General features: G+C 46.8%; 1 protein-coding gene and 1 pseudogene across 1 annotated transcript in view; one reads left to right on the top strand and one right to left on the bottom strand.

The window, feature by feature from the left end:
• Positions 1-17,772, top strand: part of STX8 (syntaxin 8) — a 242,520-nt gene that overhangs the window by 180,183 nt on the left and 44,565 nt on the right. The gene's annotated exons all lie outside the window — the stretch shown is intronic.
• Positions 12,004-12,315, bottom strand: LOC118633998 (annotated as a pseudogene).

Here is a 17,772-nt window from a genome sequence, read left to right as displayed (position 1 = left end):
CTGAGAGCAAACTTCCTCCAGACTGCTAGAGCAATTTTGTCTCAATAAACTAAAAAATAAATGAATAGTTCGGCTGGTGTGGCTCAGTGGATTGAGTTTCCATAGACTGAGGGGTTCTGGTTCGATTCCCGGTCAGGGCACATGCCCAGGTTGTGGGCCCAATCCCCAATAGGAGGCGTGCAGGAGGCAGCAGGTCTGTGTTCCTTCTCTCTTTACCTTCCCCTCTAAAAACAATCAATAAAAACATATTTTTAAAAAATTAATGAATAAATAAATAGCCACAGACCCCCGCCTCGTGTTTCTATATAGCTTTGGGTATGTATACCCAGGGAGCACATGTGTGTTCTGCGTGTGTGCATGTGTATAAGACACACCACTTGAGTGCCTGTTATATTAACTGTAATTCATTTCTCAAAACTCTTGAGGCAGAGATGTAGCTCATTTCGTAATGTATTTCCTTTGTACAAAAAGCTTATTGAAGGTTTTTTTCTGATTTTAAATATAATAGATTTACTTTAGAAGAATGGTGAACCTTCCCCAGCCAATGTGGCTCAGTGGTTGAGCATCCACCCATGCACCAAGAGGTCACCGGTTCGGTTCCTGGTCAGGGCACATGCCCCGGTTGTGGGCCCAATCCCCAGTGTGGGGCATGCAGGAGGCGGCCAATGGGTGTTCTCTCTCATCGATGTTTCTCTTTCTCTCTCTCTCCCCCTCTCCTTTCCTCTATCTCTAAAATCAATAAAGAAAAACATATTTAAAAAAGAAAAATAGTAAACCAGAGAATAGTAAACACAATAAAAATTGACCACCTACAATCACTCTTACCATCTTGAGTATGTATTTCTAGTCTTTCTGTGTGTGTGCATGCCTACTCACGTCCTCATGTAATACCCTTCTGAAACCGTTTTTGGATCATATCTTACATGCCATGTAACTTGCTTTCCTTACTTCCTGGAGTCTGAAATTTCCTCTCTCGTTACATAGTTTCCAACTCTAATGACTGAATAACTTTCTGGAAACGTGTGCTTTAAGCAAGAGTGAACATTCCTTGCATTTATTATCAGATGTAATTTAATTTGAAAATTGGGAAGCACAGGAAACTTGAACTCTGTTCCCTTTCAGTGGAGAAATGACGCGCTTTCGGGAAGCATTGCATCTCGTATTTTTAGGCTGTGGCAGCAGAAAGCTTTTAAAGATATGGTGTATTTTTCCAAAGATAGGCAAAAAATATGATCTCCTTCGGCAAGGATATCTTGGGTGTGAGGTGCTGTGCTGGGTGAGTTGGTACAGCAGTGGTCTTCGCCCTAATGGGGCTTACATTGCGGCGGGGGGAGGGAGGAGAGGCGGGGAACAGACACACACGTGATAGTGACCACTTGTGATGATCTGGGCACCTGAAGGCCCGCCCTCGGGTCTAAAGGCTCTGAACAGTTCCATGTTACTTACTTTATTAACATCATTAAGATTGTCACTAGAGAGTGGCTTGGATAACATGAGTGCGTTTAGGTAATTATGACAGATGAATGAAATGCAATACCATCAGTTCCACTTGAATGTGTTCTAACATTGTCTCCGGTCACTCATAAACTTGGGATAAGTGAAATGTCATTAAAGATTTAGACGTCTAGAACAAGAACACTGCTATTTTCTTTAATTTTTTTTTCTTTATTGGTTTTAGAGAGAAAGGAAGGGAGAGGGAGAGAGATTGAAACATCGATGAGAGAGAACATCAATTGGCCACCTCCTGCATGCCCCCCACTGGGGATCGGGCCCACAACCTGGGCGTGTGTCCTGACTGGGAATCAAACCGGCGACCTCTTGGTGCTTGGTCATTGCTCAACCACTGAGCCACACCAGCTGGGTGAAAGCTGCTATTTTTGTTCTTTGCGCTTGTGAACCGTATCTTCCTTACATTGTGGATGGTGCTGGTTAAGTTCACCAAAGCCAGCACGATGATTTGATGATTTGTAGACTCTGTGCTTATTGTCTGTTGGTGCTTTGGATGAAGGAAAATGATGAGATCTCTGATTCTCAGTCCTTCTCCCGGACGCCAACTCTACCCTCATTCCAGTTCACCCAGTTCCCATTATGAAGCAGAAAAGACTGCTTAAGGCCTAGTTTATTTGCCTAATAAACTGGCTCTTGTATTGCCTGGGAAATGCTAAAAATTTTTTAGCCAAGAAATCCTAGTAACAAGCAAACAGAGGTCCAGCAGTCAGGTCTGAAGAAACAACAAAATGAAGGTCAGCTAATGTCGCCATTCTTCTCCTTGCTGGTGGCCATGACAGCGCGGGGGTTTATTTGAAGATCCCAGACTTCGAATCATTGCTTGCATTGTTCGCTGCCCAAGTATTTTAGGCTGTGCCAACAGTTTCAGATATTAATGTATTCTAGAGATCAGTGAATGAAGAATTCCTCTGCACTTTTTTCCTTTTTAATTTTTTCCCTTTCCATACACTTTGTTTGTCGTGTCTTTGTCTGCCAGACGTTGCTGGGCATTTCTAATGAGAAAGCAAAGAATTGCAGAAGGAAAAAGGCAAAAGGGGGTAGGGACAAGAGAACAGCGAGGGACAACAGGGCATGTTTAGCACTTTAACAGTAAGATGACAATTTTTACAAGCTAGTCAGGTGCACAGGAGTCATTGGGAAAAGCAGCGTTGGCCATGCAAATTCGGAGGGGAAATGTCTAACCCACTGATTAGCTTCTCGCAACAAAAGCGCGTTTTCATTTTGGAGCATCGTTTTCCCTGCAGGACCCCGGGCCTTGGTGCTGCTTCAGTATTCACGCCAGCTTGCTGATTGCAGCCACCTCGCAACCCACCCTGGGCAGCTGGCAAAAGGAGGGAAAATTAAAGCAATTCATACTCCTGGTGACTTATTGCTACAGAATAATTGGTTTCTGTTTGCACAGAACATTATCACAGCAAAGCCCAGAGAACAGAAAGGTCTGTCTAAGAGAGGGTTACAGGGGCTAGGGTAAAAAGTGGGGCGGAGGGGTGGGGGGTGTGAAAAGTCCCATTTTTGAAAGGGCAATTAGCTAATAATTAATTTTTCATATAATTCCATACTAGGATTTGTCCTTATGTGATAATGTCCATGCGCTGTTTTCTTCAGCACACCCTTTGATACCGTATGGAAATGTTAATGAGCTCTTTAGACAGCCGGGTGCTTTGGGGAAGGCCGGAATGAAACGCAGCCCCTCTGAGGGCTCCTCCGACACACAAGAAGTCCCTTTGTCTCCTGTTTTATAAACCAGAGGCATGTCTAAAATTGCAGGGAAAGTGAGAGGGGGCTGAAGAGTTGGCGCCCGAGGCTTGGCTTTCTATATTTAAAAAAGAGAAAAAATTGCTCGCTAGTTATTCGTGCCTAGATTTGATAGGCAGTCTCGGGGGTTTTGAAGTTCTGAAGGAAGGTTCTCTGAAGATGTAAGCGGGATCTGTCTTTCACTTAGACTTAATTAAGAAACTTGCTGGCTTTGTCTGTAGGGGGCCCATTACGCGCAAGCTGCGGCCCCCTCTGAATAGGAGCTCAGCCTGGAAAGTGTGTACATACCACACCGCCTTTGTGTCGTGTTGCCAAACTGGAGGCGGGAGCAAGTGTGGACGAGGCTCTGCCAGAGGTCATCCCTTGTTGTCCATCAGTGTGAGCCCACGGCCCAAACAGAAAGCCAAAGCTAGTGGAGGGATCCTCCTTCGGGACCTAGAACTCAGGAGCTGTTCAAAAAATGGATCTGGGAGACAAAGAAGTGGTGTGGGTAGAGGAGGCCGTCTGTTCTCCCAAGTCCTGTGTGTATGTCTTCCCGATGCCTGGAGGGCTGACAGGAGGGGGACCAGTGTCCCCAAGGGCTGCCTGTGTCAGCCAGTGCTGGTTGGGGCCTGGCTTCAGGCAAGGCCGCACCCCCAGCCTCCTTCCACCCAGCCAGGGAGCAGGTTTGCTTGGTCACTGTTCTTGTAACCTTGAGAATAATTTCCCCCTGGTGGGCTACTGTGGCCTACCCTATTTAGAACAAAGTTGCTGAATGCCGGAGAATAAAGAGCAGTTGAAAGGCTGTGAGCAGTGGTTAATCAGCTAATTCGCATTTCAAAAGACACTAATAAGAGGTGATAAATTCAAATAAAGCCGTGGTATGAGTACTTTACTCACACTGGAAAGCCCACAGAGCCGAGGGCTGTCCCTTGGGCTTCTCTCTCCCTGCCCACCTCTCTCCCTTTCCCTTTGAAGCTGTCGGGACCTCCCAGGGTACCTCTGCCCTCCTCCCCCTCAGGGCAGGGCCCTGCCACCCTCCATTCCTCTTGGCCGCCACAGCTGTGCCCTCTGCACAGGTGCAGGTGTCCTCAGGGTCTGCTGCTCCGAGTAAGCCCAGCCCTGGCCCTTGTTTGCCTGGACCCCTTGCTCCCCTGTACCTCACTGACTGTGGGATCCAAATTCAGATCCCAAAAAAGATAACTGCCTTATTCCTTCATCTCTGCCTCTCCTGATCTGTGATAACTGGCAGCCCCGGGCCAACTCTCTCCAGTTGCCCTTGGCTTGGCAGCGAGGGGAGGGACCCGACTCATTACTTTGGCATTAAGTGTCCTGCCCTGAGACACCTTGCAACTGTCTGAGTCTAATGGGACCCGCAGTGGCTCTCCATCTTAACCACGGCTCTGTCACTGCGGCCTTCCTGCCCCGCTCACACGCCTGCTCATCGGACAGTCGGTGGGTTCGTCCCGGGCTTCCCAGGGAGGTCCCTCGTAATCGGGTCTTTCTGCTGTTACAGGCTGATGGCCCTATTCTGGAGCCGATGTCACTCCCCCAGTGACTGGAAAAGCATCCAGCCAGCCAAGTGGCCCTGCAGAAGTAGAGCAGTAGTGCCAGCGATCCAGTGACTGTTTCAGCCAGGAGTTCAGTTCAAATGTTGGAAAATGAGCTTGTCGGAACTCCTTTTGCCTCCTCTCCCAACCCCTGGCAAAAAGTAGAGTAGTATTGCCATCAATAGAACATGCCCGGAAAAGGAAAGAAAATAATTTCCTGGGGCATCCTTAATCCAGATTCCAGTAGCAGCATCACCATGTCCGACACTCGCGGCAGTAATATTTGCGTGGGATCTTCACTGGTGGTCCCTGGTTTTCGGGATCCCAGAGCACTGTGACCTAGCGTGCTATTAGCAACTCACCTGCCGTCTCAATTATATACTCCGAGGAATGGCATTCCATCTACGGCCATGAGTGATGGAGGATTTCCCTGAACTTCACCCTTGACAGTTTGATGACATGTAGGGATGTCCTCATGAGTGCTCAGGTGACCACTGACCTGGGAAGGCATACCTGGGAGCTGCCAAGCCCTGAGGCTTATCCCCCACGATAAGGCTTTCTGCTTAGCACACCCTCGAGTCATCAGGAGCAACTTTATTTGACTCTTGTTTAGACACTGGGTTGTTCTAGAAGGATTCCTGCTTTTAGAAGGCGTGTGGACCAGATGACCTCCCAGGCCCCTCCCGTGTGGGCGGGGACCGGCACCCGTGCCATCACCAGGGCGTGGGGCCCACACGTTCTGCCGCAGGATGTGGGACTCATTTGCGTCCTGTCAGCTGAGTGTGCGTCAAGGCAGCCGCTCCGTAAGGGAGCCCAGCTCTGAGCCAGGAATAGCTCTAAACACCATCTCTGATTACATACATGCAAAAGGAATTTATTAAAAGGATCTTGAGTAGTTTGAAAATAAATCATTGAGAGGGCTGGAGAACCAGGCTAGAACATGGGGAGAAACCAGAGGTGGCTAGAACCAGAACCACCTGGCGGAGGGTCTCACTGCCACAACTGCGAGACCCCTCATTAGCTAGTACTGCCAGTGCCAGACAGCAGGGGCCATAGCTAGAGGAGCAGCCATTGCTGTCCCTGGAGGACTGATGTTGCTGCCGCCGTCACCAAAATGACTTCTCTGTGCTCCAGCGTCATAGCTCCTCCCTGGCTACAAACTGGCTGGCAGGGAGACAGAATGCCAACATGTGGGCCTTTTGGTCCTGCCTTCTACCGAGGCTCACATAGCTAAGAATTCCTCAAAAGTAAGAAATATGTTCAGCCCTGGCCGGTTTGGCTCAGCGGTAGGAGCGTCGGTCTGTGGTCCAGAGAGACCCGACCCGGGTTTGGTTCCCGCTAAGGGTGTGTACCTCAGTTGCGGCTTGTCTCCGGCCCTGGTTGGTCGCGCAGGTGGCAGCCACTGGATGTGTCCCTTTCACATTGATGTTTCTCTCTCTCTCCCTCTCCCCCTCTCCCTCTCCCCTCCCTCTCCCTCTCTCCCTCTCCCTCTGCCTCTCCCTCTGCCTCTCCCTCTGCCTCTCCCTCCCACTCTATCTGAACAAAAAATGGAAAAAAAATGTCCTCGGGTGAGGATTAAAAAAAAGGAAAGAAAGAAATGGGTTCAGATGATGAGCAACTAAAAAACTGCCACTGCCAACTTCCAGCTCCACTGGGAGTTATGTGCCCAAGATGGACATCCTCCTGGACTCCTCCTGCTGGACCACGTGGCTTTACCCACGATGAGCAATGTAATTTGAGGGGCTGTGTGGAAAGCGACAGTGAGGATCCTTGTTCAGAAGTTGGCGAGATACCAAGATGGCACCAGCAGCGCAGTAGATGAAGCCTCGGGTGAGCGGGGGCCCTGGAGACTACTCACGTGGCACACCCAGGGAGCCAGTCCCGGCTCCCTAGACGGGGCCACAGGGCCACAGCTAGGTCTGGGGGCCTTTATAAGGCTATGCAAGTGGATTCTGATTTATCAGTATTGTTTCATTTTATTTCCTACTCTCAACTTGAGGTGTGATTATAAGTATCCCCATTTCACGGTTCAAGCAAGTGAGGCTAGCTCACACTGGAGCTGGGGTTCCAACCCAGGTCTTCTGACTTTCAAGTGCTATACCCTGTGCCACCCTGCACAGAGCTGACAGAGTGGGGGGCTGTGTGGCCTTCCCTGGAGCACACGGCGCTCTGGGGCGTCCTCCTGAGAGGCTTCACGTTGTAGGAAAAAGACTGCTCACTCAATTTAAAGTAAGACTTTGCTTTTCACTTCCAAGAGCCGCATTGCAGAAAGGAAGGGGAGCAGCGCTCACCGGCCAGCGGCTGCACCATCACTGCACTCTGGTTCCTCAGTGGAAGACAGACGCTCGTTCACATGCAAGTACAGTTGTGTGTGCACACGCGTGCAGTGCCACATGACCTTGAGCAAGTCATTCACTCACCTTCCCACCATTTCAGTTTTCTCAGCTGTTCAAGTCCTTGACCTTCTGCCACCACATAGGAGTGACTGATGCCTGTCTGCCCTGCAGTGCCCTGCTCACCCAGCAGACAGCGTTTCAGTCTTGGAATCAGAGCTCACTCCAGTGCCCTCGTGTTCCCATTCATCCAGCTCCCTTTCTGCCACCTGCTCCCGTGTCTAACCCTGGACTGCTCAACCTGTGCCAGCTCCTACCACCAGCTCCCCAGGCTCCCTGTTAGCAAAACGCTTACTTAGTGCAGGCTTCCCTCTTCACAGTCCTAGTCTAGTGCTCCTGGAGTAACTCTCTTCCTCCCTCTCTGTTGTACCTTTTTCTCCATGGAGTGCTGTGCCCGCGCGACCTCTCCCCGCTCAGTTCCCCGGGAGCCATGCGCTCGGTGACCCAGCCTCACTGATGTCTTCTCCTGCGCCTGTGTCTTCTCTTCTCTTTTCCTGCCCTTTCTCAGTTCCCTTCCCTCCACAGGACACAATATGAGATTAAGGCATATTTTAGGAATATTTATGATGTTTATAAAATACAAAGTTATTTGACGTGTTTTTAATTTTAAAATCATAGCTTTCAAACAAAATATAGCTCTCTTTAAAAAGCTATAATGGATTTAATTGTTTTTTATTGCTATGTAGTCTTTAATTGATTTTTCCCCTAAAGTTTTTTTTTTTTTCTATTTCCAAGGGTTATTAGTTCATTAGCTGTTAGAAGAAATAATTGATCTGTCAACTCAGAGGATTTATAAGGATTTGGCTCACAGAAGTCATGAAAGCAGTAGCATATGTTTAAATTCTGCCTCAAAAGAGAGCATTTCAGAAGGGGCTTCCCCTTACCTTCTGCAAGATACAAAATTAGCATCTCTCTAGTGATGAAAAGGCCTTCAATTTTTTAATATCCTTCCAATCTTAAGGAGCTACAGCTGCAGTATTGACACCTACACTTGAAATAATTGGATATGTATTTCACCCAAAAGAATGGATTATAAATATTATAGAGTTCTTCCAGCATTGGGGTTTTTTCCCTAGTAAAAGAAATGGATGGAACACCACTCACATTTCTTCAGCCTCTAATGGGGGGTTGCTTTTTTTTCTTTTTCTTTTTTTTTAAGCAAATGCACCCAAATTGGGTTTGCTTCACAAAGGAAAGACTGACTGCAAAGCTAACAGACCCATCATTAGCCATCTCTGCCCCTGTAAATGGCCTGTCCGTGCCACTGCTCACACTATAGGACCGAGGCCTTAGACAAGGGATCCGAGAGAACTCTGGACAAGAAACGCACAATGGAACGGGATAAATTTCTTTAGCATAAATAGCAGTCTCCAAGGGTGACTGGTGTGAATGGATTCCCGCTGAGAGGGTCTCTGTGCCTACAGAGGAGATCTGTGGCTTTAAGAGCTATGGTCCCACCCCCTGGGCTGTGGAAGTGCTCAGCCTCCCCTGCTGGGCATGGTCCACAGGCCCCCTGGGGGCCTCCTCTTTCCTTTCAAGCTGTGAGTCCTAAGGAACTAAGTGACAGCTCCTCTTTCATTCTGCTCTGCAAATCCTTGAGCTGTTCCTGGTGCTTTCAAAGGGAAAATATAAGACATTTTACTTATTCTGTCCTGCAGGAGCATGGACGTCTGGCAGGACCCAGGATTATTCCGGCAATAAGCCTGGGGGAGATCTTCCTCTTTCATGACTTGTGCTAGAAATTCCCTGAGATGACCGGTAACCCACCATTTATATATACTTCTGCACCCTTCACATCATGCCCTGTGGAGTGCCATCTGGTCGTTGTGCGAGATAGCCAGGGAGAAAGCTTACCAGGAAAAATAGTGTGTCCAGGACTGCATGCCAAAGGTTAACTTCTTAGCAATCGTGAGCCAAAATATTCAGTAAATATTTACTTTTAAAAGAATTAAATAATGCATGTACATGTTTGTTTTTTAAAAAGATCAACCAGTCCCCGGCCTCATCCCTCTTTATCCCCTGTCCTGATCCCCAGAGTCAGTCACTTATCACCATTTTTGCTTTTCCTTCCTCTGGTGATTGCCTGCATATAACTAAATAAGGTATTTATGCACACCATTTTTTATTTCTCAACTTTAGGTGTTACCTGTTGATTTCCTGGTCTGGTATGTAGAGTTTCACTCCAACTCCGCACATACCTCTTCAATTTCCAATATCATTGTTTTTATTCCTCTGTTACTATTGTAACTTTAATATCCTTAAGTTTCCTGTTCCACTGATTATGGACAGTATGCTCGTCTCTCCTACCCTTCACGTCTATCTGCTGGTTGACATTTTGCCTTCCATTTTAACCACAGTGAAGACTTCTGTACATTACAATAAAAAAACAATAGATAGCTTTCATATTAGTATATCTGGATGGATATCACTGAAAGACCAAGACATGCTATGGTTGATTCTTTTTCCTTCTCTGTAAATTTTAAATCATACTCCCTGTTAGTCAAAGGAGAATGCTCAAGTCTCTTCTCTCTTCTTACATTCCATCGTTGGTTTAACACTCCCACAGTTTAGTTGGCTAAAGTTATTTTCAGATTTTATTGTTGTAATTCTTCTGATTGTTTTTCCTTTTTGCTTGTTGGGAGAAGGGGCACGTGTTTTTCCACCACACCCCTGATACCGTCCAGCTTCTAACCCTATTCTTTGGGATCCGCTTCCTTCTATCAGAAGCCAACCAACTCTCTGTTCTAATTTGCTTCTTCTGAACAACTTCTTACTTATACCAGAAAAAAATTATACTGTCTTGTATATTTCTTGGAGTTTACAATCGCCTTTCTTTTCTTCTTGTATTCCTTGCCTTTGTTTTGTTTGAAGTTTTTCTATCCTGAATCTCCTTTTTATCTGGAAACCTAAATCCTCAAACCCCTGGTTTCCTGGCCTGATCTGGACGGGGTTTCGACTCTGTAAATATGTTTACTGCTGAATCAAGTGGTATGGCACTATTATATTTTCTGTTTTATGGCACTTTTTGATTTTCCAGATCTTGGTCATTCCTTTTTTCTTCTGTTCAGTTTTCAATGCACTTGTGAGTAATTCTTCCCACTGTGTCAACATCTCTTTAAAATGCCTCAATAATTTCCACATGGGAAAATTTATCAGACACTCTCTCAAGGTTTTTATTTGTTTCTCTTTTCATTTGTTTGTTGTTTACCTTTTGTTGGTTTGTGTGTTTCCCTGGAGGTTTTTCCTCCTAGACCCCCTTTCTGCCCCAATCTAAACGAGGTTGTTTTTGTTTTTTTCTGGGCTTTTTGCATGTTTACCATCCTGGTATTTCTATTTGTTGTTATCCTGTGTACTTGAACTATGTCTCTGATCTCATGTGTTTGGTTTCCTCAGAATTTTGACACTCATTTTGCTGAACAATATCCCCAACTTTCTAAATAAGGGGTATGTATGCTTTATAAATTCTCACGTGTGGACGTGTTCTGTCCTCATGCTCAATCCACAGCTTGACTGGGTGTAGAATTCTGAATTGTAAATACTCAGAACTTGCTCTAATGTCTAATAATATCTGTGTTGCTGATGAGAAGTCCGTGCCAGCCTGGGTCTTGGTCCTTGTTTGTGATCTGTTCTTATTTATCCTGTCATTGTCATCTTGTTTGTTTTTCACTTTGGAAGCTTTTAGGGTCTTTTTTTTTTTCCTCTTCTTTTGATCTGTGATTTTGTTTTTAATTATCTTCAGCTTTATAATCACATAATTTACAATTTTGTGTTGATGATCTAGTCTTCTGTACTTTAATCCTTCTGGTGAGTTGGCAAAAGCACCATTACCGACCATGTTCCTACAGTCACCCAACAGTTGTGTTTCTGACTAGCTGTTCAAGGCAATTCTGAATTATAACTTATTCTGACTTAAAGAACTCACACGCAAAGTTTGCTTCTGTATCTTGCCATGCTGACTTTTTTTTTTTATCATCACCCGAGGATATTTTTCCATTTATCTTCAGATAGAGTAGGAGGGGGAGAGAGAGAAAGAGGGAGAGAGAGAGAAACATTGATGTGAGAGACACTCATCAGTTGGTTGCCTCCTGCACGACCCCAACCGGGACCAGGGACCGAACCGCAACCCAAGTGCATGCCCTTGACCAGAATCGAACCCATGACTCTTTGGTCAGTGGGCTGGTACTCAAACCGCTGAGCCAAACCAGCCAGTGCGCCACGCTGAATTTTAAAAGCATCTGACTTTATAGATCATCTATGAAACGTGAGAAGTGTTAAATATCCTTTACTTGATATTCTACATAAACCGCACTAAACTGCCTTTCGTTCTGTAGAAGGCAGCAGTTTAGGTACAGGGGATTTTAATCGCGTTGGTCGGCGGCGTTGGACGTGGCTGCTCCTCCCCAGCCCTCGCCTTTCACCAGCTGGTGAGCACAGTGTAAAACCCAGTGAGTCCCGCTGTCTGAGCGCCAAGGGACTCCCTCCGGACTGAAACATATCAGTGCAGCCAGTCATGTAAATCTGAGCATGAAACCAGTCTCCTGCAGGTTTTGACATGGCACTCACCCTCTCTGTGAAAAGCTGAACGTTAGGAATCAAGTCCCAGCATGCCTTTAGGAGGGAGAGCAGCGGCTACACCTGCTCACCCGAAAGTCCCATCCAAGTTCGAACCGCCGACCGTGTTCACCTACCCGCAGCCAGTCTCACTTAAATCAGGACTGCCAGCCGTTCGTGCTCTGAATGCTGCTGTCTGAGATCAACTTAAATATGTTACACATGAGAAAAGGCCTGAGATTTGGAATAAATGAGGCAGTGGCCAACTATGACTCATTAGTAGCTCTTTTGAGATAAGCCATCAAGCCTGCCCTTTCCTCACTCTTCTTAACAACAGCGAAGATTGTCTTGGTTCCAGGGACCAGTGCCTTGGGATTCTCCAAACGCCCCAGTTAGCGTCTCCCCAGGTGTACTTTGTTCCTGTTGCATCCGCGTGAGAAACCCCAGGGGCCTGCCCTGTCTTCCGCCCAAATCCACCATGGAGCTTCGGCCCGGCCGTGCTTGCCTCCCCATTCCGCAGCCTGGCGCTGGGCACGCTTCTGAACACAACTCTTCTTGCCCTTCCCAACATCACCCATTTTTGTTTTTATTTATTTTTATTTTTTTATCCTCACCCGAGGACATTTTTCCATTTTTTATTCAGATAGAGCGGGAGGGAGAGAGAAACATGGATGTGAAAGGGACACATCGAGTGGCTGCCACCCACACAACCAACCAGGGCCGGGGACAAACTGCAACCGAAGTACGCGCCCTTAGCAGGAACTGAACCCGGGTCTCTCTGGACCGCAGGCCGACGCTCTAACCGCTGAGCCAAACTGGCCAGGGCACATCACCCATTTTTAAATCATTCTTCCGTCACAGATGACACAGAGGTTCCCACTCACGAGCCAGATGTCCTGCTGTCTCTAGAGTCTTTCTTTTATTGTTGCTGTTTTCAAAACAGCGCACCTGGTTATAGGTCTTTTAATTTGTAAAAGCTCTTTCTTAGTCTTGATTGTTTCTTTTTTTTGGATTCTGTCTTTGTGTTTATGGGTACAGTATTTCCCCCAAGTCTCTTAAAGAATACTACCTGGAGGTTTTGGTCATGTTGTGTTTTGTTTTTAAGCACTCTTCTGTTATCAAAAGTATCTCTGTATCCTCTAGGGTAAGTTTTTCTGTTTATCTGTCCTTTCTGTGTTATGCTCTAAGAGCTTGACGAATCTCGGGAATGAGTTCATAAGTACAGATCTGGACATAGAAGGGCTGCTGGGAAGCTCTGTGTAAACGGATGGTGTGACTGACCAGGCCTCCCGGCCCGGTGGCTGGGGCGCTCCCTCCCCCGCACCGTGCCCGCAAAGCAGAGGACTCGATTCTAGCACAGCAGGGCCCACGCTAGCAGCCCTAGTGTTGCTCCAGCTCTTTATGTGGGTGGGAGGAGCCATATCAAGGTGTTAAATGAATCCTGTCTCTATTCCATTTCTCACTCTTGTCTGCTCTCTCTCAGTCTGGAGCCTCTCAGGAGCTGTGCTCGGCAAGTTGGCACCTCCTTCAGTTATGGCTCCGCAGGTGATTTCTAAGCCACAGCTTCCTCCTTGGCTTGAGTGGCCAGCCCTGTTCCATTTGTCTTCTGTCTTCCAGAACTTTGTGGACATCTCCCTTTCACTGATGGTTCCTCTCCAGTTCTCCTCACTGTTGCGGAGCTGTACCCCCTTGTGCCTCTCATCCCGTCTCCTCTTAAACCATACCTTTTCCAGAGTAAATCTGATCTAACTTCTCTTACTGCTATTCATCTGTCCGGATGTATCAGATAGAAATCACAGTAGACATCCTCAGGAAGACAGAGTTCAAGGCCCGTGCACAGCTGGGACTTGGACAAGTCAACAAGTATTCTTTGAGCATGTACTACACTAGGCATTATAGGATATATACGATGTGCAAGATATACCCCAACCTCATCATCTAGTGAAAAGCCCATAATACAGGTAGGTAGAGCAAGGTCCAGAATTATGGGCATTTTTAGAAGTTTAGCATTTTGATCAGAATGAACCTCAGACAGGTTGGCTGGATACCTGGCAGTCCTTTTCCTCACAGAAGTTGGAAACTGGCAGATAATACAGTGAAGGACATATAATAACGCGTTCATTCTCCATTCATCAAAGGTTTTTTTTCTTTTAATCCTCACCTGAGGACATTTTTGCATATTTTGTTTAGATAGTGGGAGGGGGAGAGAGAGAGAGAAACATCAAGGTGAAAGGGACACATCGAGTGGCTGCCACCCACACGACCCAACCAGGGCTGGGGACAAACTGCAACCGAGGTACGTGCCCTTAGCGGGAACTGAACCCAGGTCTCTCTGGACTGTAGACCGACACTAACCGCTGAGCCAAACCGGCCAGGGCAAAGATTTTTATTTTTGCCCAGCCGGTGTGGCTCAGTGGTTGAGCGACAACCCATGCACCAAGAGGTCACCAGTTCCATTCCAGGTCAGGGTACATGCCCAGGTTGTGGGCCCAGGCCCCAGCATGGGACATGCAGGAGGCGGCCAATTGATGTTCTCTCTCATCCATGTTTCTGTCTCTCTCTCTCTCCCCCCCTTCCTCTCTCTCTAAAATCAAAGGAAAAAAATTTTTTTCTTTTTATTTGTTTATTTTTAAAAGACTAGTTTACTGATTTTTAGAAATCCGTGGGCATGTGCCTTAACTGGGAATCTAACCAGCAACCTTGTGCATGGGACGACGCCCAGCCAACTGAGCCACACTGGCCAGGGCCATCGAAGATTTTTAGAGAATAAGAAACTGTGCTAGGAGCTGAGAAGAACACAGAAGTCCATCACATGTATACCCCACCTCAAGAAGGAGAGATGAATCTAAATAACTTCTTTTATTTTTTGCATGCAGGAAAGCTTGATTGTCACGGAATTGTTATACTTTTTAAAAACTGCATGTTGAATACCCAAACATTTTTAAATGGCTTAGGAAACGGGCCTGTCTTCAGTAAGCAAATCTCACTCTCAGATTTTTCTCTGCCCACCCTCAGTGCTCAGCTATAGCATAGTTTCCTTGTTTAGTATTTCTGTCTTACTCAACAAGATAAATGACTCTTAAGTACAAGGCAAAGTGCGATGAATGGTAGAAGAAGCAGGCAAAGTGTTCTGAGAGTTTAAAGTAAAGTGTGTGCGGCGTAAGGGAAATTAAAACAGACTCGTTGGAAGCTGGCTCATGGAACGAGGACTTGGACAAGTGGAAATGGGGAGGAGAGAGTGGTGCTTGGGTGAGTCCAGAGTCCGAGGAGGAAGTCATCTCCACGACCCAGAATTTTAAAGATGCTCACAATATGTCGTCATAAAGGCATTCCCTTTTCCTAGAACATTTCTTCTAGCACTGGCTTGATGGAAGCATAGGTTTCCTCTTACAGCCCCTTGTTCAGTTGAGGGTCTTTATTCTTCCATAACTTTAATATCTCAGAACCATAAAAGTACAACTCCACCCCCCGACCCCCAGCACCCTGTAATCCCGTTGGGGAGTCCATGCCCTGTGGTGGCATCCCCTTTTCCGGACCAGTCGCCGGTGTGGGCAGGGAGTTGTGATTGGCTTCCCCACCGCCCACTTCAGCCCCACCCTCCCTTCCCCCCTGAACTACTGATGTTGGGCATTTAAAGGCTAATTTCTCAGACTTGCCACGAGGAATCCACATGTGGCCTGGCTTCTGCCTTAGAGAATTGAGATGGAAGTGACCAGTGCGGCGTGGTGGCCATGCGCAGGCAGATGGCCTGCAGGTGGGCATGGTGGTTGGGAGTGTCCACTTCCTTGTGGGGACCTCAGTAGAGTCCAGCCCCTGGGCCCCGTGGGCCTGTGTGGCACGTGGCAGCAGCCACAGCAGCGGCACAGGACGGTCCTGTGTGGTTAGCTCTACTGTCCTGCTTGTGTGTCCTCCACATCTGGTTTTCTAGTTGTCCTGAAGATTTTGTTAAGCTCCCAGTACACTGTTTTTTTAAAAAAAATCTCCTTTGCCTAAACTAACAAGAGTGGATGTTGTCATCGACAACAACAGAACCCCCACTGATACAGTGTTTTGACATTCCAGCCATCCACCCATGTTTCTTGAGGATTTTGACACTCCATTCACAGTTATCTCTCTCACCCATCTTCGGGCTGTCGTGCTAGGGGGTGATCTATCCAACACTGTAGTTTCATCGTTTCTCCGTTCCCATGGCTACATCCTGGCGTTCTCGTATGTGGAACTGTATCACTTCTGAAGTTCCTCTCTGACCCCAACCGTGTTCCTTCCACTTTCTCACGCCACTCAGACCTGCTCTTTAGCCTGAGGTGACCTGTCTCACAGTCCGTCTCTTAGTCTCCTGACATACTGGTCCAGCTTTCTTTCCTGCACGCCCCAACCCACCCCACCAGCACACATCCTCCTCACCCTTGACCTGCCTGCACATCTGCTCTCATGATAGCCCTTCACGTGTGCCGTGCCATGTAGCCCCTGTGCCCACATATCTAGTGATAAGAATAATATTAGCTGATGCTTAGGAAGTGCTTACCATGCACCGGGCATTGTTCCAAGCACGTTAACAGATTAACTCCTCAAATCCTCACAACTCTCCAACGAGATAGGGACAGTAAATGTTCACATTTCACAGATGAAGAAACCCAAGCACAGAAAGGTTAAGCGATTTGCCCAAGGCCACACAGCTAGTAAATGGTTGAGGTGGGATTCAAACTGCCCATGTTGTTAACAACTGTACTCTATTTGCAATCCCTTTGTCTGTTTTAAAAGATGCCAAGATATCTGTACATCTTTATGTGGATATTAAAAACATTTTCTTTCTGTTTAGTCATGAGTATGATTAATGTCTCACTGTTACTGTCTCTTATTGTGGTTTTGAAAGGCAGTACTCCATTAATATATCTGCCATTTTTTAATGAAAAAATTTCTTTTTATCTCCCATATTATTTCCTTGCTGTGCATTCTGATTTGAATCTTGATCTTGGTGAAATAGTGTTATGCTATTGATGATAAATGTGTTCGGGCAAATCTTAACTCTCTAGAGTCACATCGACTGGTCCTTTTCCCGCTCCTGTCCTCTAAGCCCAGCTGATGTTACACTCTGAGTTCCAGAATCAGACAGTGTGGATCTGAATCTCAGCTCAAGTACTGAGACCTCGGGCAAGTTACTTAACCTCCTAAAGCTCTAGGTGCTTCTCTGTAACAAAGGGGGAAGTCGTATTATACATTGAAGGGGACCCCTACCCCACACCCCCACCCTAAAAGGTTGATCCCAGTACATCATTTCACACATTCCTCCCCAAAACAGGCACATACCCACTGTACACCTACAAAACACAGCTTCAAGGATTTTGATGAGTTTTAGTTTCCTGAAGGTCGCCTATTGAGACAGAAGGGAACAGGTTACATTGTACCCACAAAGCCAATCGTCCCTTCACAGGGAAGAGGACTCACTGCTTTGTCACCCTGCTCTTCCCCCAGCAGCCCCTTTGGTGCTCACCCTCCTGGCCCTCAGACAGACGCAGCAAGCCCGAGTTCCTGGGCGTGAGTCAGTGACTGTTCCGTTTGTAAGAGAAGACGCAGAAGTACTTCACTCCATTCAGTTATTTCAGTCGAAGCTTGACTTAAAGAGTTGGTCATTGCTTGAGTATCTCCAAGAGCTGTCAGGAGTGAGCACACTGCCCGGCTGGTGCCCCTCCCCGCCGTGGTGCCCCGGCCTGCAGGGACAGGCGTGCTTGGACCAGCGTCCATTTCAGCCGCTGGACCCAGGAAGTCCCCTTGTACCGGCAGCTGCTCCATGACAGTCTCTTATTTAGATGTTGGTTATCAGAGCTCCTGGTTGGTTGGTTGTTTTTTTTCTCTCACCGGAAAATAAGGGTTCACTTTGTGTCTCCAGGTCATGGTTACATTTATTTACATTACTTTTCTGTATCTGTTTTTTCTGAAACATTATTTCAGACTGTTCAACTTGACTAATAATAGTCAACTTGATTATTGACTAATATGTACTGTAAGGAAGTACTTCTTACAGAGAACATATATTG

This window comes from Molossus molossus, unplaced genomic scaffold (genome assembly GCF_014108415.1).
Source record: "Molossus molossus isolate mMolMol1 unplaced genomic scaffold, mMolMol1.p scaffold_m16_p_19, whole genome shotgun sequence".
NCBI classification, from domain to species: domain Eukaryota; kingdom Metazoa; phylum Chordata; class Mammalia; order Chiroptera; family Molossidae; genus Molossus; species Molossus molossus.
Note: the sequence above shows the minus strand (reverse complement) of the source record. Positions and strands in the feature narration are given on the sequence as shown.